The sequence below is a fragment of the Triticum urartu genome, chromosome 7A (assembly GCF_056163025.1).
Source record: "Triticum urartu cultivar PI428250 chromosome 7A, HENAU_Tu73, whole genome shotgun sequence".
Lineage (NCBI taxonomy): Eukaryota > Viridiplantae > Streptophyta > Magnoliopsida > Poales > Poaceae > Triticum > Triticum urartu.
Window position 1 is genome coordinate 257,085,831 of NC_141879.1, and position 24,610 is coordinate 257,110,440.

The following is a 24,610-nucleotide window of genomic DNA, read 5'->3' on the forward strand; positions in this document are numbered from 1 at the left end:
GAACCATTGGTTTTTGATACAAGCCCTAGCTATGAGGATGTTGTTGCAAAAGTGAGACAAGTCTTAGAGTGGATGGACACCAATGTTGATGTTAAGTTAATAGGAAGGTATGATGTTGGAGTTGGAGCCAAATCTCGCTTGAAAAGTATGCCTATCACCTCGGATTTGCATTGGGATGTATACAAGGAAAAAGTATCCCAATCGGAAGACAAGTCACTTGAATTGTTTGCCACCAAGGTTGAATCTCCTCGGTTTACCATTGATTTGAACCGGCATGTCTCTTCCCCAATGGATGACATGAGCGAGAGGACAATGGTGCCACTTGTTGAGCATAGGGTTGTGGTTGATGCCCCCAATGTTTATCCCCCACCACGTCCCCGTCCCCCACCACGTCCCTCGCCAATTACCCACGCTGACACGACCGGTAACAGCTTGTCCGTTGATAGGAAGGCCGCTTATCATAGCCATGTCCTGTAGGGTCATCATCATCTCCCCACATGGAAGGTGGAACGAGTGAGTCTCCGGCCTCCAACGATCCACAAGTGCGATCAGCGCCGCGTGGTTCACCGGCGGAGCGCGTCGCTTAAACTGCAACACGAATGGGAGAAGACCCAATCTCCGAATGTAAGGCTCATACCGCGGGTCGTAATCAAAGTCATCAGCGGAATGACCCCTCATGCGCATAGCAACTACAACCTGCAAATAAAGTGATGTTTTAATAATCAATACAAGAACACAAATGAGAAACAACAAAAATTGACCCACTCTTGCTTCTTACCTGTCCATTCTCAATGGCACGAGCACGATGCTCCTTATCCCACTCATCGATTAATCCGTCATACCAAGGTCCATCACCATCCGCCATCCTACAAAACAAATCACAAACATCTATGAATACATGAACAATATCAAACAATTTCCTTCTCCAAGTTTATGCCATATGAAAACACCATTCTTCTCAAAAATAACCACATCATTTCTTTCTTCTACATATGCACACATATCATCTAGAGTACCAAATTTCACCATCAAATAAATTTCATAATCATCATCCGCCATTCTATTGAACAAATCATGTCACACACAATAATCAAATTTCATCATCTCTTTTGCAAAAAAAAATTGCCATCTATATATTCAACTATATTGTCATACCACTTCACACATATAATATTTTTTCTAAATATATTTGCTTGCCAAAGTTGTCTTCTCAGATTCAAACAAAGATTATGCCATCTATATATTCAACATATAGCTAACTTACTAGCACATGCATACATCATCTATAATTCAAAAAAAATCACAAACATCTACCAACTACACTACCTACCAAATCATCTATCAACTACAAACTATTTCCTAAAACAAAGAAACCATCTACTAATCTAACATCACCTAATGTGAAATAATGCATCCAACAAGAGAGGGGAAAAGCAAAACAAGTTGGAGGGAATGGGGGAGAATACCTCAAAGAAGCTTGGGGGCCTCAGATCCACAAATTTGGGTGGAGGATGAAGTAGATCAAGGGGGGATTGGTGTGAGGGAGAAGAGGGGCGAAGGAGATAACCCCCTCTGTTCGTGCGCCGCAGGGAGAAGAACATATGGGTGGGTGGGCTGGCCCCGCGGCGTTATCCAGTTACCAGGGCCAGACGCCAGGGTTCCTGGCGTCTGGCCCGTTTGCCACGTCAGCAGGTCAACGGGCAGGCGGGCAGTGCGGGCCAGGGGCCAGACGCCAGGGCCCCTGGCGTCTGATTCGTAACCCAGACGCCAGGGATCTTGGCGTCACCAAAAAAGGTCAGAAACGAAATTTGTTTCGAAACGAGGTCAAATCGGGATTTAGTTAGCCTTATAGGTCAGAACAGTAATTTTGTCCCCCGTCGCCATCCTCCCCCTCGACCTCCCCCAACCCGCCAACCACCTCCGGCCGCCGCTCTCCGACGCGCCCCCGGGCCCTCCTCCTTTCGGGCGCGCGGGCGCACCACCGGCCCCGCCACTTCCCGATGCGCCGCGGCCCCGCCTCCTCCGGGCGCGCCACCACCCCGCCTTCTTCCGGTGCAAGGCCGCTGCCCCCACCTCCTCCTAGCACGTCGTCACCTTCTTCCAGTGCAAGGCCGCCACCCCCACCTCCTCCTAGCACGCCATCGCCCCCGCCTCCTTCTGGTGCAAGGTTGGCCCCTTCCTTCAGGGCGAGGTGGGTTTGTACTTCAACCCCTCCCGCTCCTCCCATGCGCCGCCGCGCGTACCCACCCACAACCCCACTTGCTCCTGTGTGCCACGGTTGGTCCCTACCCTGCACCCCGCCTACTCTCATGTGCAGCCGCGCGCGCTCGCGCTGAACCCTGCCTCCTCCCGACTTGCTCGGCCCCTGTAGCAACGGCTGCCAGATCACGCGCGAGGCCCGTCCGCGTTGTCGTGCTGCTTCTCCGGCTAGCGGGACAAGACTATGTCCTGTCGTGAGAGTGAGAGCGGCACAGAGGATGTCGCCGACGACGATGCAACGGAGCCGGGAAAGTACATGATGTGGGCGCGCCACTGGTGCCTAGTCTCACAGCCCTTGTTCGTCTCTGTGATGCTACAGGAAGTTCGATTCAGCAGCCCGAGCTCGTTCAAATGCATGAACTAAAAAGTTCGAGCCGCCTCTCATGGTCATCCATCAGTGAGATGCCTGGAGGACTTCTCCGTCGACTTGCAGGTTCAGGAATGGATAAGGAAGCTGCCCTTGACCATTTTCTCGTGTACAGGCTGCATGAGGCGTACAGATCCAACTCCCCCGCCCGGCAGCTATGGCGTGTGGCTGCCCAGCACATCAGCGCCTCCCAAGGTCCATTTTCTAAGTGATTTTCTTGTCTGAAGTTCAGACGTACTTGCAGGTGCAAAAAAGTTGATGTTGTGATATTGGTTCATTTTCACTGGTCCTTCAATATTGGAAAACATGAGTTTTCTTCTCCAAAATGAATCGACGCCGTGGGGTGCTAATTCTTCTTGGGTGCTTCTATCGAGCCTTGTGTTTCAGGCACCACCATGACGAACCAGCTCATCCTATTTTGGACAGCAAATCAGAGGAAATATTTTAGGCGGAATGCAGTTAGGAGATAATGGGGAAACGAGGGTTCAAAGATACTTTTTAGTACATGCGGAGAGCTTTTTCAGTGCACTGTAGCCAAAATTCTGCTCTGAAGGCCAAACTACTGACGTGTGGCTTGCTAGCACTAGTAGATCTTGGGATATGGGCACACCAGGAAGAAGACAGAAAAGAAAATGGTGAGTTGGAGATCGCAAGTTCACTGCTCAAAAGGATAAGATCCCTGTTGGTTTTATATAGAGAACACCCAGCGGGGGTAAAAAGAGCATCACTTTGTCCAAGTCCACCAATCAAATTTTTGCTCTGTTTAAAGGTTTACTTCACTGTCTAAAATTGTTAATTGTTTCTGTATGTTTGAGCATCCGACCTAAGTTTCTTGTGAGGCGGTTTAATTACAGTAATTTTGTCCGTTCAGTAATATGTGTACAAGTTACTGTATACAAATAAAAAAGCTAAGAAATTTACTCAGCAGTTGAAGAAGAAGAAGTTGTGTGATGTGGCGCTAATGGGGCTTGTACTAGGTTGTAGTTTAAGCAAAGTTTAAAAATGGATTTTTCTTGTTTTAGAAAAACAGAGGTTTCAAATTTAAATAATGGAGAAATTCAAATATTTATTACAAAACAAAGAAGCTCATATTACATAAAAGGGAAGTTCAAACAGTTTATACAAACGTATTTTTCCATTTCTAAAGAAACCTAGAAGATCAAATTTAAATAAGTATGAAGTATAAAATTTGTAAAAACCTAAGACTTACGTGTTCAAAAAAGAAAACAAAAAAGATGTCGCATTTTTATAACTGCTTATAAACAACAACGAATTTAACAAAATGTCTACATGAAAAAAGTTAATTCTTTCATAAGCTTTTCAACAGTATATCATATGCTCTATTCGGATAAAAGATTCAAACGTATGGTGTATATCGTTGGAATCAAGTTTTAACGTATTAAAAAATCTTTTAAACCATGTCAAATTTTAGAAAAATGATTAACAAGAAAAAAGTTATATCTTTTCAGCAGGTTTCTGAAGGTATAGCATGGTTTTTTTTTCCTTTTTGGAAAATGAATTTTCCTCGTTTCTAAATAATAACTAGAAGTTCACATTTAAATAATGAAGCGGTTCGATGTTTATTACTACATTAGGATTTTCCCCGTTACTAAAGAGTAAACCAAGGAGGCCAAATTAAAAATATAAAGCAGTTCAAAATTTATACTACCGTTTTGAAGTAAATTAGAGACCCTCTGGTAGAAATGAAAAAGGGTATCAAATTTTTCATAAGCTTTCCAACGCCATGTCATTTACGTCCAACCAATGAAATGAAAAAAGATATCAAATTGTTTCTGTTACTAAAGAATAAAAAGAAGAAGTTCAAAATAAAATAAATGGTACACCTAAAAAAAGTTCAAATGAAATTTCCCTGCTTTAAAAAACTAGAAGTTCAAACTAAAATAATGAAGTGGATCGATATTTATAAAACCCAAGGTTCTCAAATTAAAACAAATGGTACACCTAAAAAGAGTTTATTTTAGTGAAAAAATGGTTATTAGAAGTTCAAGTGCTCGGCGAGGAAAAGTTCTGAGAGAGGTTCACCGTGTATTTAGATGTCCAAAATACATAAAAAAATATGTTGTTTTTTGTGTTTTAAAATAATTCTCTCAAACCATAGAGAGTTTCAAAGTAATAACAACCGGAAGTTCACATGCTGCATGGTGTGTGTTTCCTATAAGAAAAGGACAATAAAGTGAAACAGAGTGAAGTTCAAACAGACATGCCCCAGAAGATCAACTACTTCACGCAGTGTAAAAACAGCACGTCAAAAAAGAGCACATCAAAAATAGAGTGAAGTTCAAACATACATGCCCTAGAAGTTCAACTACTTCACAAAGTGCATTTCCATTCGCGGTGAAGGCAGAAATCATGATCTCGTCATTTTCTAAAACGGAAGGAATATCATTTGTGTAACTTCAAGTCCTCGGTCGTAGAAAATTAACACAGAATTGTGAGAGTGGTTTGTACAATATCATTTGTGTAACACTGACGAATGGATGAGAAAATTACAAACGAAAATACATCACATTAAAATTTAAAATAACCGAGAAGGTCAAAAAATGTAGAAGTTCAAATTTGACAACCCTAGAAGTTCAATTTCAAATAACCAAGAAGGTAAAAAAACTAGAAGTTCAAATTTAAAAACCTAGAAAATTATTTGCTTATGTAAAACCATAGTTTTCTAAGAAGTTCAAAGTAAAAAATTCAAAGGTAAAAAAACTTAGATGTTTTGATGTTACTAAATAATAAAATGAAGAAGTTCAAATAAAAAAAGGAAAAACTAAAAAAAGTTCTAAAAGAATTTTCTCATTTTTTAAACCGAAATAGAGAGAAGTCCAAATTGATAAATGTCGGAAGTTCACGTATTGCATGCTGTCCATTTCGTATGAGAAAAAAAGAATAAAAAAGGCAAAGTTTAAGTGCTCTTCTCTCGGAAGTTCAAAAATTCTTCTTATTAAAGAAAACTTAGATTTTCCTCGTTATTAAAGAATGGAAACAAGAAGTTCAAAAATTAAATAACAAGAAGTTCAACTTTTAATAATAGAGTGCTTCAAAATTTCATAAAAAGGATTAAGAAAAAATCCAGAAAGTCCATATTAAAAAGATGGAGAAGTTCGATGATTATAGAAAACTCAGATTTTTCCTCGCTATTAAAGAATGGAAACAAGAAGTTCAAAAATAAAAAATAAGAAGTTCAACTTTTTAAAAATATAACGCTTCAAAATTTCATAAAAAGGGATTAAGAAATAAAACCATGAAGTCCATATTAAAAATATGGAGAAGTTCGAGGATTATAGAAAACTCAGATTTTCCTCGTTATTAAAGAATGGAAACAGGAAGTTCAAAAATAAAATAACAAGAAGTTCAAATTTTAAAATATAGAGTGCTTCAAGATTCATAAAAAGGGATTAAGTAAATCATATTAAAAATTCATAAAAAAAACTCAGATATTTTCACGTAACCGAGAGAAGTTCAGATTGTTAACTGCCGAAAGTTCACGTACTACACGGTGTGCATTTTGTATTAAAAAGGAATAAAAAAGCAAAGTCTAAAAGTTTTTGTTGTTATAAGTTCAAGTCCTCCGTCGGAGAAAGTTTAAAAAATTATTGTGAGAGAGATTTGTACCAAAGGAATATCATTTGTGTAACACGGATGAATGGATGAGAAAATTACAAACGAAAATACGCCACAAAAGCTCAACGTGAAAAAGCAGGAAGTTCAACTACTACGCTGAATGAATTTGAGATGAAAAACTTTTAAAATCATCGCGAGTACGAAAAAATGATCAACACGGGAAACTTGCGTGCTTACAGCAGCTTTCCATCGGTATATCACCTGCTCAATTCCGGTGAATGGATGGAGAGTTATGAGCAGTGGATGGAGACCTACGAGCAAAAAAATCACGTGAAAAACAGAGTGAAGTTCAGGTACACGCGCCGAGAAGTTCAGGTTCTTCACGCGGTGCATTTTCGAAGAATCTGTTTCGCGATAAAGACAGAACGAATGATCTCGCCATTTTCGCAATTGCTTGAAAACGGATAAGAATCAAAGAAAACCATCAACATGAAAAAGTTTCGCATTTTCCGTAGCTTTTCAACGATATATTATTTTCCCAATTCCGATAAAGTTTGTAGAAATTACGGCAAAAATACGTTTTTTGCCATTTTCGAAACTGACTTAAAACCGTAAAGAATTGGGAGAAACAATACATACCAAAAAATTTCTCATTTGTTCAAGATTTCCAACGCCATATCATTTGCTGCATTCGGACGCACGGTTAAAAAATTAGCTCGAAAATACGAACTCGGTAGGACTTGGACCATTTTCTGAATTACTCTTAAATCATTCAAAATTAGAAAAAAAACACTTTCAAGATGAAAAAGTAGTGCATTTTCATAAGCTTTCCAACGCCGTATCATATGCCTCCATTGGATTAGCCGTTTAGAAATGACATTGAAAAAACAAACTCAACTGTTCGGTTTATGAAATTTTACGTTTTTTCAAATTACTCTTTAACCATACAGAATTAGAGAAAACTTTCAACATGTGGAAGGAGCGGTTTTGAAGCAGCTTTCCAACGCCATATTATATACCTCATTCCGATAAATGGTTTAGAAATGCGATCGAAAATACGATTCACATTTTTTGTGCGAAGAAAAAACGGTTTTCAAAACTGCTCTTAAACCGCTTATATTTTGCCAAAAATTTAAGTTGGGTCATGATATTGGTGTCCATAGCTTTCCAACGGTATATCGCAGAAGTTGAACCTAGTTCACAGGGAAGTTCAACGTACTACTAGCGGGGCAGGTTAGGTTGTGATCAGAATAGTGTATATATATATATATATAGGCAACATATCCTGTGAATCCGCTCTATTCGTGTATCCCTGCATCCATCTCTTTCTCAACCCCTGGTCTAAATCCTTCGTCCCAGGTGCAGTGAAGTGGATTTTTGCACTCACCAACCCGCTTTCTAACTTAAGAAATATTTTCGTTTGCAGAAACCCCCTTAATGCTCTGATCCATCATCCCCAACCCAAAGCTCCAAGTTGTGCGTCGTGCGACTCCTGACCCAAATCCTTCCTTGCCAGATCTCTCGCATCGGCTCCCAAATCGAATCTCAATCCGAAGGCCTGGTACCACAGCAAGGCATGGATGATTCCCTCGAACTTCTCTAGCGGCGGCAATCAAGTAGCAACAACAACGGCTCGATGGTCACTTAGACCCAGCCGGCTGGCCGGTCGTCTCAACAGCGAAGCCATGACAACCGACGACCCTCTACGGTAGTGATGATGCAGAACGATGAGGCGCCAACGCCGCTCTGGATGGCCTCCCCTGCGGGCGATGATTCCTATTACATAGGAAGCTGCAGCCTCTCGTCCATACGAAGTTGTAGCTGTAACCTGTAGCCTTTAAAAAATGTACCGGTGCTATGCTCATATGAGTAAACTGTATCAGTATTTGCACCTAAATGAATGGCATCGTGTGAGCTGCTTGTATGTGTTTCTAATCATTTCTAAACTCCTTACCAATACGTGATATGCCTTACCAAGCTTATTCAGATCAGAGGCTTTCGTTGAGCTTTTCCCTTGTTCAAAACTCATGTATGTTGTTGCCACAGAATTGAGTCACTAGTTCAGTTACGAACTGAAGTGTTGAAAAAAATCAGTGATCTTCTAAGTCATGTGGTTAAACCATATATTGTTCAGCAAAGATTTTGAGTTGCAGAAGAGGGTTGGGATGGCTTTCTCTAGTTTTGATATCTAAGCTATAAGCAGCAAGTCACTATCCAAAATATCCTGGACATTCACAAAGTTCAGTGACTAAGCTCCATATGTGTTGAACAAAATCAGTGACTTATTCAGAAAATCTTCTGAATTACCAGAAGTGTCCTAGAATGGTCATAATCAGTTTTAAGATAAAAGAAGGCTATAAAAACAAGTCCATATCCAAAGTCTATAGTTCTTGATTGATCATGTATAACAAGTATATTGACAAACTGTATTTTCTACTCCGGTATGATGCAGGTCTGAGCAAAACATGATGAAAATTTGACAATCATCGGCGGACTAATGTTCATATAATGTAGTAATTTGGTAATCATAAAATAATTATAAATCAAGTCAAATTTGATTTAACATAGTGCAAATCCCTGTCCATTACATGGCTCTTGTACATCAAAGGCTAAATCATAACATATATAAATTCATTCTTTGCATCCCAAAATTTGGCATCAACAAGCAGCATTTATTTGCATATCTTCCACAATCAGGCTCATTTTCCCTTTGCTTGGACAATTGTGACTATCATGAAATACTATTTGCTTGCATGTCTTGCACAAGCGTGCTACCATTGCCTTTACTTCTTGGTCCTTTTTTGACTATCCTCCTTGGTCTCCTTTCCGCTCTTTATTCTTTTGCATCTCCCCACCGTATGAACATCAGCGAGCGGATGTATATGAACTTCAGTAGGAATATTACAACCAATAAAAGCCTCATATTCCTCTTGCCTTGTGCTTTTGGTAGTTGCAGGAACCATTTGGTCTAGAGGGGCCTCAATGTTCAACACACTTGATGTTAAGAAGTCCATGCCTACATCTGAGTGCTTTGTCTTCTAAATCATATCTTCCACCTTATTATGTATAGTTGAAATCTTCTCTCTTATGGACGCGTCCAATGCATCAATGGGGTTTTCTTCTAGTAAATTCCCTTGTTCATCAAAAACACTCTCCCTGCAAAGAATTTATTTTTGTTAGTCATATTATTTTTTAACAATAAGGAATCAATAGTTATGCCTTATTTTTTGTAGGTGTTCTCCCCAGAAAGTCTAACAAAGATGTGTGCATCACAACCATATCATGTGTTGGCCTACTTACGCTTTTTCCTCGAGGGGTCATCGACCTCCTTACTATCTTTCGACTTGAATCCTTCCCTAATCCCTATTACTCATAAAGTGCTTAGTTCGGACCACCTTATTCTCAGTCTTCTTCTGTTGTCTGATATGAACTCTGAAACCCGCATTATGTGCATATACCTTGTAGAACTTCTCCACTGCCTCGAGTCCTTCAAATGCCATACCTACTTTAGGCTTCAAGTTCTCATCACATTCAGGTGTAAAAGACAAAAACTACAACATCAAGAATAAATTGTGACCGCCACATTCACACATAGATCAATAAAGGATTAGTTGTAAGGTAGTACAAACTAATCAAACTTACAGCTAGGGGTATGGCTGCATTCTTTTTGGGTGTGCCAAACTCTTCTTCATTCATATGCATTTCCAAGTAACTGGTCGGTTCCATGTGAGTGCAAGCACACCTACAGGATCACACATGGCAATGACACATGCCTTAACATACGGAAGGACTGGATTTTACCTGGAACTAGTGGTGTCGTAGTGTTGTTGATTGCTACTGATGAGGTTGTTCATTCAAGCGACTAGCTGATCTAGCGTATAAGATCTCTCCTTAGAGTGTGGACCTGCAGTCTGCAGAGGAAGGATACAGAGATCAAAACAATTACGTGCATTCATGCATGGGCCGACGGCTGCCGATGAACGCCAAGATCATGTCAGCTGGGAATATCAGTACTTGCATGGGGTGGTGCGTGCCGATGGACGCCGTCGCCGCTGAAGAGCACAGGGTCGCAGTCGTTCAGCCTAGGGTTCCACAGCCGTCGTGGGTGAGAGAAATACCTAGAGTTGTCTATTACAACGCACGATGCAGTCCTGTGTCCAGGGTTGCTTTTGCAAAGTAAAACTATTGGTATGGGTTACAGGCAGGCGTTTCAATGCAAAATTATTGGAAATTAACCCAAAGCAAAGGATTTAGATCGTGGGGCTGAGAACAAAGGGATGCAGGGATACACGAACAGAGCGGATTCACAGGGATCGTAGGACTCCTCTTCTGTACTCTTGGGAGTATGTACTCCCATCCTCAATATACCTCATATACGCATTAACTATACCTCTTTATTATTCTCAATATACTTCATTAAATATTCTAAGATACCCCAATATGAGTTTAGTTCAAAAAATATTATCTGCGACGTACTTTTTGTAATATACCTTTTCACGTACAAACACATCAGTATATACGTAAATATTTAAAAATACATAGACTTACATGAATTTTTTCATGAAACTCATTTTGGGGTATCTAATAATTACTAATGAAGTATACTAAAAATAATAAAAAGGTATAAAAGATTCATCTATGTGGTATATGAGGAGCGGGAGTACTAGAGTTCCTAAATAAGGTTATTTAGGAACCACCTCCTACTCCTACATGTTTCTATCTGAGCCAGCTAACTACTCGCATAACCCACGCCCGAAGGACCTTCTTATCCCCACGATCTGGACCCCACGCCGGCGCGCCACAACCACCTACCTCGTCGGCGAGTCACAACCTACCCACCTTGCCGGCGCACCACAACCACCTACCTCACCAGCGCGCCACCACCACCCACCACGCCAGCGCGCCACCGCCCATCAAGCACCTCCCCCGTCGTCGCCATGGATGAATTCGCCGCCCCCGCCGCTCGTCGGGGAAGGATCCGGGCCCGCGGCTCGCCGTCGAAGGATGTGGCCCCCATCTCCCTACACTGGCGCTCCATAGCCGTTCTTGGCTTCCCAGGTCCGGTGTAGCGCGCGTCCGCGTGATACGGGGTGGGCTCATGGTTACCCCTGGCCGCCGGACATCGCCGGAGTAATGGCCGCCCCAAACTCCTTTTGGCCCCGCCTCTTCTCCTGGCGCCGGTGGTGGCCGTAGAAAACCTTGTTCCGGTGGTGAAGGCGACCAGCAGCAGTGGTTAACCTAAAGGTTTTATTCAGTTAGCCCGCTGAGACTGAGTTCAGACTCCATGGTCATCGCAGTGGTAGTCAACTTTTGTTGATTCGACAGTTGTGCAAACAATTTTGTCTGAATTTCCTTTATGTTAACTGAATTTCCTTTGAGTTGTGCACATGTGGATTTTGGATATTGGATTTGTACACTTGGATTTGGTTGTTCTTCTTCCATTCTTTCCTTCCTCATGTGACTTTTCTTATGATTAGGATGCAAGTTAGTTGCACATCTTCTCTTCCTTTTTTTAAATCTCATTTTCATTCCGGCTGCGAGCGAAGGTAGCAGTTAGCTGCACATCTCCATGGATTACAAATACTTGCGGTTAACTTCGGCTGGCGTGGTAGGTAACCACGATATTCATTGCAGTTATGGTGACCCCGTCAAAAAATGAATTACATAGTATGAAAAAAGTTTGGCCATTTACAAAAATCGTCCACAGTGGCTGTTAACATCGGCCGGCGTGGTAGTTAACTTTAGTATTCATGACAGTTAGCGTGACCTCGACGAGAAAGAACGAAATATTTTTTAATGTCTTTGCTCCCTGCAATTAACTTGGTGTTAACTGCCGCAGCCCCGAGCAGTTACCTATTTCAGGCCCCACAGTTAGTTTGACCCAAGAAAAAATGAAAAAGAAAAAATAGTGTCTTCAGTCTGGCAGTTAACTTGATGTTAACTGTCACAATCCCGGGCAGTTAGCTATTTCAGTCCCGGCAGTTAGTCTGATCCAGATGAAAAATGAATGAGAAAAAAAAATAATTTGCAGCTCCGGCAGTTAGGTTGCTCAACATAGTGCAGTTAGCTATTCTGCTCGAACAGTTACCGTCTACTGTAGCAGTCCGGAAAAAAATGACGAAAATGACATTAGTTTTTTCAAAATTGCTCTTAAACCGTATCGAATCTAAAAAAGTGTAATATATACCAAAGTTTGGGCTAATCAATAGCTTTCCAACGATATATGATACACATCATTCCGACAAATGGTTTGAAATTTCCTTTCACAAAACCAACAGAAATGCATTTGAAGAATTTTTTGTTTTTTTATTTTTTTAAAACTGTAAATATTTTGGGAAAACAATCAACATGACGAAGTTCCTCCTATTCAATAGCCATCCAACGGTATATCATTTGCAGCATTCCGATAAACGGTTCAAAAATTACGATAAAAAACTATGTGAAAAAATAGTGCCAGAAAAAGTCCGCCCAACAGTTAACTAGTGTATGACGTGCAGTTAGCTTATCTGTTTTCGGGCAGTTAGGAACGGTTCCTGAATAGCTTATTCAGGAATGGGTTGCAGAATAGCTGGGATGTATATATATATATACATACATACATACATATATACATAAACACTATTCTGATCACGGGATGAGAATAATATTCTGATCACAACCTGACCTGCCCCGCTAGTAGTACGTTGAACTTCCCTGTGAACTAGGTTGAACTTCCGCCAGCATTGCCCAAATGGGGCTTGCGATATACCGTTGGAAAGGTATCGACACCAGTATCATGACCCAACTCAAATTTTTGGCAAAATGCAAGCGGTTTAAGAGCAGTTTTGAAAACCGTTTTTCTTCACACAGAAAACGTGAATAGTATTTTCGATCGCATTTCTAAACCGTTTATCGGAATGAGGCATATAATATGGTGTTGGAAAGCTGCTGCCAAACCGCTCCTTCCACATGTTGAAAGTTTTCTCTAATTCCCTATGGTTAAAGAGTAATTTGAGAAAATGTAAAATTTTGTAAACCGAACAGCTGAGTTCGTATTTTCGATGTCATTTCTAAACGGCTAATCCAATTGGGGCATATGATATGGCGTTGGAAAGCTTATGAAAATGCGCTACTTTTTCATCTTGAAAGTTTTTTTCTAATTTTGAATGGTTTAAGAGTAATTTAGAAAATGGTCCAAGTCCTACCGAGTTCATATTTTTGAGCTAATTTTTTAACCGTGCGTCTGAATGCAGCAAATGATATGGCGTTGGAAAGCTTGAACAAATGCGAAACTTTTTGGTATGTATTGATTCTCCCAATTCTTTACGGTTTTAAGTCAGTTTCAAAAATGGCGAAAACGTATTTTTGCTGTATTTTCTACAAACTTTAACGGAAAGGCGCAAATAATATCCCGTTGAAAAGCTACGAAAAATGCGAAACTTTTTCATGTTGATGGTTTTCTCTGATTCCTAGCCGTTTTCAAGTAATTGCGAAAATGGCGAGATCATTCGTTCTGCCTTTATCATGAAACAGATTCTTCAAAAATGCACCGCGTGAAGAACCTGAACTTCTCGACGTGTGTACCTGAACTTCACTCTGCTTTTTCACGCGCTTTTTTTGCTCGTAGATCTCTATCACTACTTGTAGCTCTCCATCCACTAATCGAAATTGAGCAAGTGATATACCGGTGGAAAGCTGATGTAAACATGTAACTTTCCCGTGTTGATCGTTTTTTCGTACTCGCGACGATTTTAAAAGTTTTTCATCTTAAATTCATTCACTATAGTAGTCAAACTTCCTGTTGTTTTCACATTGAACTTCTGTGGCATATTTTCGTTTGTAATTTTCTTATCCATTTCGTCAGTGTTACAAAAATGATATTCTTGTTGTACAAACCTCTCTCACAATATTTCTTTTAACTTTCTCCGACCGAGGACTTTAACTTACACAAATGATTTTCCTACCGTTTTGAAATAAATTAGAAAATGACGAGATCATGATTTCTGCCTTCATCGCGAATGGAAATGCATTGTGTGAAGTAGTTGAACTTCTCGGGCATGTCTGTTTGAACTTCACTCTGTTTTTTATGTGTTGTTTTTTGCACTGCGTGAAGTAGTTGAACTTCTGGGGCAAGTCTGTCTGAACTTCACTCTGTTTCACTTTATTGTATTTTTCATATATGAAATACGCACCATGTAGTATGTGAACTTCCGGCTGTTATCACTTTGAACTTCTCTATGGTTTGAGATAATTATTCTAAAACACAAAAAATAACATTTTTATGTATTTTGGACATCTAAATACACGGTGAACCTCTCTCACAAGATTTTTTTAACTTTTCCTCGCTGAGTACTTGAACTTCTAGCAACCATTTTTTTCGTTTATGAGTTGTTTTTAAAAGTGCAAAAAATGGCGTTGTGTTTTTTATTTTTTCAACAGGTAAATCCTAGGTCTTAATAAACTCCGAACTTGTCTGTTATTTCAATTTGAACTTCACCTTTTCATATTTTGAGTAAAGAATTGTATTCGATTTTTATACGGAAAAATCAAACATGGAAATACGAGGTGAACCTCTCTCGCAAGAAATTTTGAACTTCCCTGGACAGAGAACTTGAACTTCTTTCAACAAACCTTTTATGCTTTTATTTTTTCTATACTTTTTATTCTCACCTGAAATGCATTCCTTGCAGTAATTGAACTTCTCGCTGTTTTCACTATGAACTTCTGTCACATTTTTTGTGTATACGTCGAATTACATGCAATTGAAGGTCGAACGTCATTTTTTCCATTTTAAAACATGTAATTGAAGGTCGAACGTCCCGCAATATAAATTCCGAACCATGCACGCTGGTGCACGTGAACTTATTGCAACAAATCTGAGTTTTTTTATATACTTCAAACTTCTCTGTTATTTTGAATTGAACTTCTTAGTCTTATTCTTAGAAAAAATATGTTTTCAAATAAGCATCAAACATTTTTTTTCAAAATTGAACCTCATACTTTTATTTTTCCTACGAATGGAAAGAATTTGAGTTTTTCGTAAACATCAAACTACTCCTTCTATTTTAATTTGAACTTCTTTAATTTTATTCTTTAGTAACGAAGAAAACCTGTTTTTTTATATAAATATTGAACTTCTTTTTTTATATAATTTGGACTTCTTGGTTTATTTGAAATACTTTCTTTTTCCATTTTTTGAACCATAAAACAATGTTCTTTTTATAAAAAATAAGCATCAAACTCATGTGTTATGTTAATTTGAATTTCTTGCTTTTCTTTAGATAATCTTTTTTCTGATTTTCTTATGAACATTAACCTGCTATGTATGTTAAATTTAAACTTCTTGGTTTAGTTTCAGAGATGGAACTACTATTTTAACTTACAGGCTTTGGGGGTTTTGTAAACTTCTAGAGTTTTTTTTATCAAACTCTTTTTTTAGTAAAAATGCCTTTTGGCTTATTTTTTAACGCCAATGTTTCTTCTCTATTTTTCCAACCTTCTATCACTTTGTATAAGTGAACTTCTTCAGAACATAATGTTTGAATTTCCTTGAGGTTTTCTCATCAACTATATGCACTCATTTTTGTGATATTAAAAATAGCTGGCACGCTAGGGAGGGTCAAATTTTGCTGACCATGAAGTAGATGAACCTTGTCCAACGTAATAGTTGGACTTCAGTTAACTCCAGATTTCCTCTCCAACAACATTACATGGGCACAATTGAAGTCACAACTTAATAAATGGATTCAGCTGGCATTCAAATCAGACTGGAGAATTAGTGTTGGGCTGCTGTCTGAAACAAGATGCGGTAAAGTCGCACGAATTACTCAGTACGTGCATCAGTGAGTTGATTAAAACAAGAATAGAGAGAGCTCTGTGCAGGTCACACTAGAATAAAGCAAATAATATATTAAGATAGAGATCCATCAGCCACAACCAAATGCAATCACGAGAAACAAATAACTACAGGGAATAGCACCATCACATTAGAACTTCTTCATGTTCGTTCATGAGCTGGAATTTTTCCTCACTCAAATTTTCTGTACAGTGAGGAGGCGGTGGCATTGTAGCATGCAAGGCAGTAGAGGGAGAGGAGCACCAGGAGCGCCGCGCTGTTGTCGTTGATGCTACAGTGGCTAGCAGCTGTGAGATGATGATGTTGGTTATGCTGTGAAGCTACCAAGTACAACTCCCTCCGTTCACAAATTTAAGATGTTTTAGATATTTCAATATGGACTACATACGAACTGAAATGAGTGAACATACACACTAAAACATGAATGTATGCATCCGGTTCAGAAAAAGGTTAGAACATCTTATATTTGTAAACGAAGGGAGTAACACACAACACAAAATGAATAAGGGGCTGCACCTGCGACATGCCTACAGAACCCAGGGTCCGCGAACTTCTCCACCCTTACAAAATCATCGTATAAAGAGTGGTAAACAAGATATCTTGGCCCTGTCAATGTCCAAGGAGCACCATTAGAGATACGAGAAATCGTAAGAATAAACAATACGAAATGCGCCCTACCTTCTCCAAATATCAAGTTGGTGGATGGAATGCCAACATCTTGAACGAATGCTACATAGTCTGATCCTCCATTGCCCAGTCATTGAATCTTCATGCAGGATATCAGAGACAATATATGTTAACTACAGTAAATAGCTAGGAACATTTTCAGAGTTGGAGCTAAAATTTAGAAATGAAGATCCAGACATGAAACCCCGAAGCTGCAGGCTTCATTTTACGCACAAAGGAACCCAGAGTTTGACAGCAATCAGTACTATATATCGCAAGTGATAACAGTGTGCTAACTGTATAAGGAAGTCATTTTACAACTCAAGTTGGGAGAAGCATTGGATTTAACCCATGAATCATAAGCCGTCTAAGATGAATTGTCAGGGTCTTGAACCTTCATGAATTGAAAAAAGAGAATGTTTTGACTTTTTGACCATCTTGTTATTAATAAGAAAAATAGCATAAGCATGATATTGTCAGAGACAGGTGGTTCAAAGTTGACGCACCCACTGTAGAGTGTTGACCACTCAACAGCTACTCTTTTGTATGACCAAAACCAAATAACTGACTATCAGTTAGTACTCTTTCCAGTTTAATTGATTCCAGTAGTAGTTCATCAAGTTGGGGAGTTGTAGATGGGAGTAAAACTGGACCGACTCTGAAACATCAATATTCAGATATGCAACCTGTTTTCTTCAACCCATTCAGTTGATCCTGTCTGCATAAACGTAAATTGTGATCACCATTGCAGCTGCTATTAAGTTGCCTACATATGTATAACAAACGAATGTGGTGCTGGAAGACAGATCCACTTACCAATCCGTACTCTTCCGCATCCCAGCTACAGAAAATGATGGTCCTTCGAGGCCTCCATCCTTGCTTTTGCAGCAGAGAAAACCTTTGCGCTAACTAGATGGATGGGGAGTGAAGATAACAACGTTTTCATAAGCAGAGATGGTCATATTGTTCAAGACTTTCTGCTGATAAGTCAACTCCGTTATTCAGAAGGAGCGGTCAGGATTACTGTATTATGCCACGGTGCAGAGTTCAGAGCAAAGAACAGCCTACTGGATTGCTGAGAACATATATATGTTATAACACAAGAATCACCTCGATCATAGCTGTTGTTCCGCTGTTGGGGTCGGCGGCTCCGAACTTCTCTGTGCCTGTCTTGCGTGCACACACGTCTAAGAAAGTGTGTTCTTCTTTTAGCTTGGCTTCTCCTCACACCACATGTGGCTGTCATGTGCACGCAAGCACCAAGGATGAAGAAGTTCTAGGTAGAAGAGGAAGACGTCCATGGTGCGCCAGCGAGGCAGGATAGTGTCGGGGGATGGGGCATGGGCCCTTTGGGCGGTGTGCTTGGGGATTGGGGTAGATGTCGGCGCTTGTGTGCCAGGGGGTGGGGGTGCTGATGGTTGGACCCAGGCGCGGGGGCGGCGCGGCTGTCGGACCTAGGAGTGGGGCGAGTGCACTGCGGCGGCCAGACCCAGGTGCGGGGTTGGCACGGCAGCCGGACCCAGGAGTGGGGCGGCGCCGAGACCAAATCCAGGCGAGGGGGCTGTGCGAGGCCGGATCCAGGCGGGGGGCAGCTCCAGCATGGATAGAAGGCCGCCGACGGCAGCCGTAGCAGAGGGCAGAGCTGGGGAAGGTCGTGGTGGCCCCTCTGGGAAGGTCACGGCGGCGCCCGGAGAAGGCCGCAGCCCCTATCCGTGGCCAAGGGTGGAGCCTCTTGTCAGGTCCGGTGGGCGGCGGAGATCAGGCGGTGGAGGGCGGAGCGGCTGGGCGCCATGGGGCAAGGCGGCAGCACGGTGGGAGGAACGGAGGCGGTGCGCCGGGGGGCGGGGCGGCGGCTCGCTGGGAGGCCGGGTGCTGCGCGTCGTGGGGCGGGGCGGCGGTGGTGGCGCGATTCGGGAGGGAGGCGACGGTGGTGGCCTGATTCGGGGAGGGTAGCCGCCGATCGAGGGGGTGGTGGATTAGGGACGGGATCGAGGGGGTGCAGGTCTGGGAACGGATCGTGGTCGCACGGGTTCGGCTAGTTGGGAACATCTGATCGGACCCTTATAGGGCTGGCTGTGATCCAAATAACTATTCTAATCTCAGGATTAGAATAGTGGTGTCCTATATATGGTGGGTCTATTCTAACAACACCCCTTAAGACCTTATTCTAACAACACCTACACTTATCCTATATACATAAGAAGTTCATCCCCACTAACCTATTTATCTAAACATGCAGGCTATCCACATCAGCAGCCTGCCATCTCAGCATTTTCGTTTCCGGCTTACATATGGGACCCACCAGAACACAGAACAACGCTTACCAGCGGTAGGACCGGCAACATCCTAATCACGTACGTTTATCTCCCGGATTTAGCCAAACCCATCGCTCTCTTTCCCCTGATCCCCTCTGTATCCTCCTGCGCGGCGGCCAGAGCACAATCTGACGCCCCTCCGGCAGGAACGCTGGCCGGTCGCCCCTATCCATTCGACGCGACGGCCGAGATCTGATCCCATGCCCCTCCGGCAGGACCATCGGCCTGGACCGCCGGTCCGACTCTCCTCCGATGGATCTACAATTCCGCCACGACCACCGGTCCGCCTCCGACGGCTCTCCGAGATTGTTCTATGTATGCAAAGTTTTTACCTTAGCACTGACTTGCACTCCCATGTTCTCCAGCAAGTGCTACCTTAGCGCTGATGCAGTATGTCTAATCCATTTATGGTTTTGTATGCAGAGGCGGACTCATCCTCAAGCAGATCTCTGTATGGATTGGCACTCTCAAGTATCCACACCGGCTTTACTGAATCACAAGTTCACAAACAAATGCCAGCATGCACTATGTACTGGCTTTAGTTGATACAGTATCTATCTAGCTCAAATAATCCTCGTGGATTGGTATGGTGATTTCAAGGATTGTGCAGTGATCCTGGTGACTGTACACTCAAGTGCTACCCCGGTGAGGCCTCTGCCATACCGTGGACTGGATCCAGCACCTGCAGCTACAATTAGTGACAAGTTTGTCTCCCTCCAGCTGCGACCTTCTACTGTGGCAATGGATTTTTTTGGCAAGCTAAACTTCTACAAAAAAATTTCGTACTACCATGACTTTCTTTGTCAAGACAGGTTAGTTATTCTGTTCTGCAATATTTGTTTTCTTTGGTGCGACTGTTTCTTATAAAAAAAGATAACACCAATCATATGCCACCCATTTAGATGGTGGCCTCAGTAGATTTTCTTTCTCCTTGCTCAAGTAGCGTCACTTCCCATTTACTCTTGAAACTTCAACTCCTTTCTCCTCTCGATCAGGTTGGTAACTGAAGGAATCATAATTTCTACCCAATCTGCAATTAATCTCCATTAACCTCCAAGAGGCAATTAAAGTTATCTCTTCATTCCTGTCCATTCACATACTTCTGCAGGGGCACCACCCATGACCCAAATATTTTCCCTCCTCGATTGATCTTCTAGCATCTCCTCTAGATCCAAGTTGTCTTCTCTTGCATCCATGCAGTTGCGCCGAACTTGACATTGTTGTGAGTTTTAGTTGCAGGCTTGCAGCTAGCTTGCCCCGATGGATATAGTTATCGATTAGGATCTTCTCCACGACTAGCCAGACCATCCTTTTCAAGTCATCAGGATGCCTGGTGAGCCCAATCCTTATCTTTAAGTTTTAGGTGCTAATTGGCCTCGAATCCCTGACTTGGGTTCTATGTTGCGTTTTCCATGTCATAATATAATGATAAATGAGTATGACGTGCTAACTTGATCTCTTCCGTCTCTGATACGTCTCCAACGTATCTATAATTTTTTATTGTTCCATGCTATATTATATTCTATTTTGGACATTATTGGGCTTTATTATACACTTTTATATTATTTTTGGGACTAACGTACTATCCGGAGGCCCAGCCCAGAATTGCTGTTTTTTTGCCTATTTTAGGGTTTCGAAGAAAGGAATATCAAACGGGGTCCAAACGGAATGAAACCTTCGGGAACGTGATTTTTGGAACGAACAAGATCCAGGAGACTTGGACCCTACGTCAAGCAACCAACAGGGAAGCCACGAGGTAGGGGGCGCGACTACCCCCCTAGGCACGCCCTCCACCCTCGTGGGCCCCCTGTTGCTCCACCGACATACTCCTTCCTCCTATATATACCTACGTACCCCCAAACGATCAGATACGGAGCCAAAACCCTAATTCCACCGCCGTAACTTTTTGTATCCACGAGATCCCATCTTGGGGCCTATTCCGGAGCTCCGCCGGGGGGGCATCGATCATGGAGGGCTTCTACATCAACACCATAGCCTCTCCAATGAAGTGTGAGTAGTTTACCTCAGACCTTCGGGTCCATAGTTATTAGCTAGATGGCTTCTTCTCTCTTTTTGGATCTCAATACAATGTTCTCCCCCTCTCTTGTGGAGATCTATTCGATGTAATCTTCTTTTGCGGTGTGTTTGTTGAGACCGATGAATTGTGGGTTTATGATCAAGTTTATCTATGAACAATATTTGAATCTTCTCTGAATTCGTTTATGTATGATTGGTTATCTTTGCAAGTCTCTTCGAACTATCAGTTTGGTTTGGCCATCTAAATTGATCTTTCTTGCAATGGGAGAAGTGCTTAGCTTTGGGTTCAATCTTGCGATGTCCTTTCCCAGTGACAGTAGGGGCAGCAAAGCATGTATTGGATTGTTGCCATCGAGGATAACAAGATGGGTTTTTTATCGTATTGCATGAATTTATCCCTCTACATCATGTCATCTTGCTTAAAGCGTTACTCTGTTCTTATGAACTTAATACTCTAGATGCATGATGGATAGCGATCGATGTGTGGAGTAATAGTAGTAGATGCAGACAGGAGTCGGTCTACTTGTCTCGAACGTGATGCCTATATACATGATCATACCTAGATATTCTCATAACTATGCTCAATTCTGTCAATTTCTCAACAGTAATTTGTTCACCCATCGTAAAATACTTATGCTCTTGAGAGAAGCCACTAGTGAAACCTATGGCCCCCGGGTCTATCTTCCATCATATTAATCTTCCAACACTTAGTTATTTTCATTGCCTTTTATTTTACTTTGCATCTTTATCATAAAAATAACAACAAATGTTATCTTATCATATCTATCAGATCTCACTCTCGTAAGTGGCCGTGTAGGGATTGACAACCCCTTATCACATTGGTTGCGAGGATTTATTTGTTTTGTGTAGGTGCGAGGGACTCGCGCATAGCCTCCTACTGGATTGATACCTTGGTTCTCAAAAACTGAGTGAAATACTTACGCTACTTTGCTGCATCACCCTTTCCTCTTCAAGGGAAAATCAACGCAGTGCTCAAGAGGTAGCAGTCTCCATGTTGTTTTTGTTGTATTCTAATATATGCAGACACCTCTCCATACAAATGGATATCAATCTCAACACACTCAATTCAAGAACAAGCTGCAGCCTTCAAGTACTACGTACACTACAGTTTCCTCAGTGGCAAACTCAGGCTTTTGCTTCTTTTCCCCCATCAGAATCCAGTTGTAAGTTAGGAAAGCATATATTAATGGTTGTGCTTGCTATTTGTGATGTAGTCCGCACATGACGAAGGAAGTCATGTTTTCATGTCAGTAATAATATACTCTTTACTGTTTGTTTTCATGTAGTACTAGCATAATCTTTACTATTTTTTGATGAAAATGGCAGGAGCACTGCCAACACATATAAGGAGAAGAAATACTTACATGGTTGAATTTATAGCCGGGAAACAACTGTTTTTGCAGTTTTTTGTGTTCATAATTTTATTGATGGGCTTGAATCTCATGACTCATAACCTTTGTTTCTTTATGTTTCCAGTGCATGTCCATTCGTCTGCTACTGCACTTTTAATTAAATCCTTTATTGGCTGTAATTTGATTTCTGGGGCTAAAGTTAAGTGTTAATTCTTTTTTGTTGAGATATATTTTGTCATGCTCAACCGTGGAACCTTTTGTTTCCCTTTATGATCATTATTGAAGAATTTCTTAGCTCCCCTCCGTTCAAGATCTTACCATAATAAAGAAATTGCAAAAAAGATTATTGAAGAATTGATGAGCTCCACTCCATTCATGATCTTAACATGATGAAAGAAATAGGTTCGCAAAAAATAAAAGCATGATATAAGAAATACCATCTGTAGACAAAATAGTACTGTCTCTTCAAGATTTCAACCACCTTATATGGAATGTCTCTATCTACTATATATGTACTAAAAATCCTTTTTGGTATGTGCGAAATATAGTGCTATCATGTACTTATAAGATAAGGTGTAACACTTGCAAATTATGCATGACTTTGTGGTTCACCTTGTTGTATGTTACCATGTGATATTGGGTTGTTCGCATTAAACATAATTTTGGAGCTTAACTTTGTGGTTCACTAATTCTCTGTATTCCTATTAAGAACAATTCTTTTTAGTTTTGCAAAAGCTTATTTATATTTATATTAATCATGTGTGTTTTGAAGCAAGGTTGTTTTGTTTGTCATATTTTGATGGACTTTCAACGACTACAATTTTCCAACCAATAATTCAAGTAAGGATCTTAATATTTAGCATGTGTTCCCGCATCAACGCGCGGGGTATTATCTAGCTCTGATAACACCTATGACCCGCACCGGTAGCTACAAACTAACGACGACAGAACTCCACTGAACAAAAAACCCTACCCCACCTAATCCTATCGCCCCCTCCCCACTCCCCTCTTCTCTGCTCCTCAACCCACGCAACACCACCTCCACCTCCCACCCCGCCTTCGCAGCACCTCCACCTCCCACCTCGCTGCCGCACCACCTCCCTCCCGGTGCCGCCGGACCCCATCCCTCCCCGCTCTGCCGCACCGCCTCCCACACGCGCCATCGCACCACCTCCCACCCCGCGCCACCGTAGTAGTTCCTCCTGCCGGCCACCACTGCTAGCTTCTACCACGAGGATAGAGTGCTCCGCCAGGCTTCCATCGTCGAGATGGTGGGTAGGAGGTGCATCCGCCTCTGATAGCACTCCGGTCGGCCATGTCCACACAGATCGGCATGCCGCCACCGCCCTGTTCATCATCCCCGAGGCGACCAGGCTCTCCAACAGCGGCTGCCCTACCGGATCTGGTGGGATCTGGCGAGATCTAGCCTGTCTGCACCTCCCTCCTGCTGACCGCCGACGGCTTGCAGCTCGCCCGCGATTGGCTCGGGGTCGCGCATCTTGGGCGTGCAGTCCCCTTCTACTTTTTTGCGTTTCAGATTAGCGTGATGTCTTCCATGGTCAGTTCGGGCACCGGAGGATTTGCAGCTCCTCATCAATTCTTCCTCCTTCATGTGTTTGTGTGCAGTTCTACGATTGTTGTTGTGTAGCTCATTGTTGGGGTTGTTGCGGTTCAGCAGGTGAGACGTTGTAGCCCAGCTGGGTCTCAGGTCCCATCCCGTTCCTTGCACGAGGATGATGACCGCGGCTGAACCTCCCAGAGAAAGAACATGACGGTGGTTGATTCAGTATGTAAAATGAGGAAAAGAAAAACCTTGGGAGCTCCTTACTCTCGACGGCGTAGTTTAGAGTCTTGCTGCCACCGGCGAGGTTGCTGCTTCGTCGTGCAGTCAAGGGCAGTGTGCGGTATCCATGTGCATTATTGAGTTCCACATGTTTCGCGTTGCTGGCCTCCACTATGCAGTAGGATTGGGCGTGCCATGCGGTTTGGAAGTGCTCTTCTACACTTCACTGATTTTGTGATTTCTAAAGAGAAAAAAAGTGCAAATGAAGTCGGCTATGGTTTCTATTGAGGTTCGTTTTACTCATTTTTGCAGGAAAAGATGGAGTGATGCAGTCCTATTGGATGCCTCATTGCTCAAATTTGTTGTTGTTGCAAACTACACTTCATTAGTTCATTGTAA

The 24,610-nt window shown here is 41.9% G+C and overlaps 1 long non-coding RNA gene and 1 pseudogene across 4 annotated transcripts; both read right to left on the bottom strand.

The window, feature by feature from the left end:
* Positions 1 to 8,860: 8,860 nt before the first annotated feature.
* On the bottom strand, positions 8,861 to 11,240 carry LOC147959237 (uncharacterized; annotated as a pseudogene).
* Positions 11,241 to 16,070: 4,830 nt separating this feature from the next.
* On the bottom strand, positions 16,071 to 18,751 carry LOC125520898 (uncharacterized). Of its 4 annotated transcripts, none has more exons than XR_015610931.1 (5): positions 17,814 to 18,751; positions 17,520 to 17,612; positions 16,716 to 17,421; positions 16,554 to 16,643; positions 16,071 to 16,324 (listed from the first exon to the last, which is right to left on the bottom strand). It is a non-coding gene; the product is annotated as an uncharacterized LOC125520898 (long non-coding RNA). The 4 variants fall into 4 exon arrangements; XR_007288898.2 differs by having other exon boundaries at positions 17,520 to 17,726; XR_015610930.1 differs by having other exon boundaries at positions 16,716 to 16,803; positions 17,210 to 17,421; positions 17,520 to 18,751.
* Between the last annotated feature and the right edge of the window lie 5,859 nt (positions 18,752 to 24,610).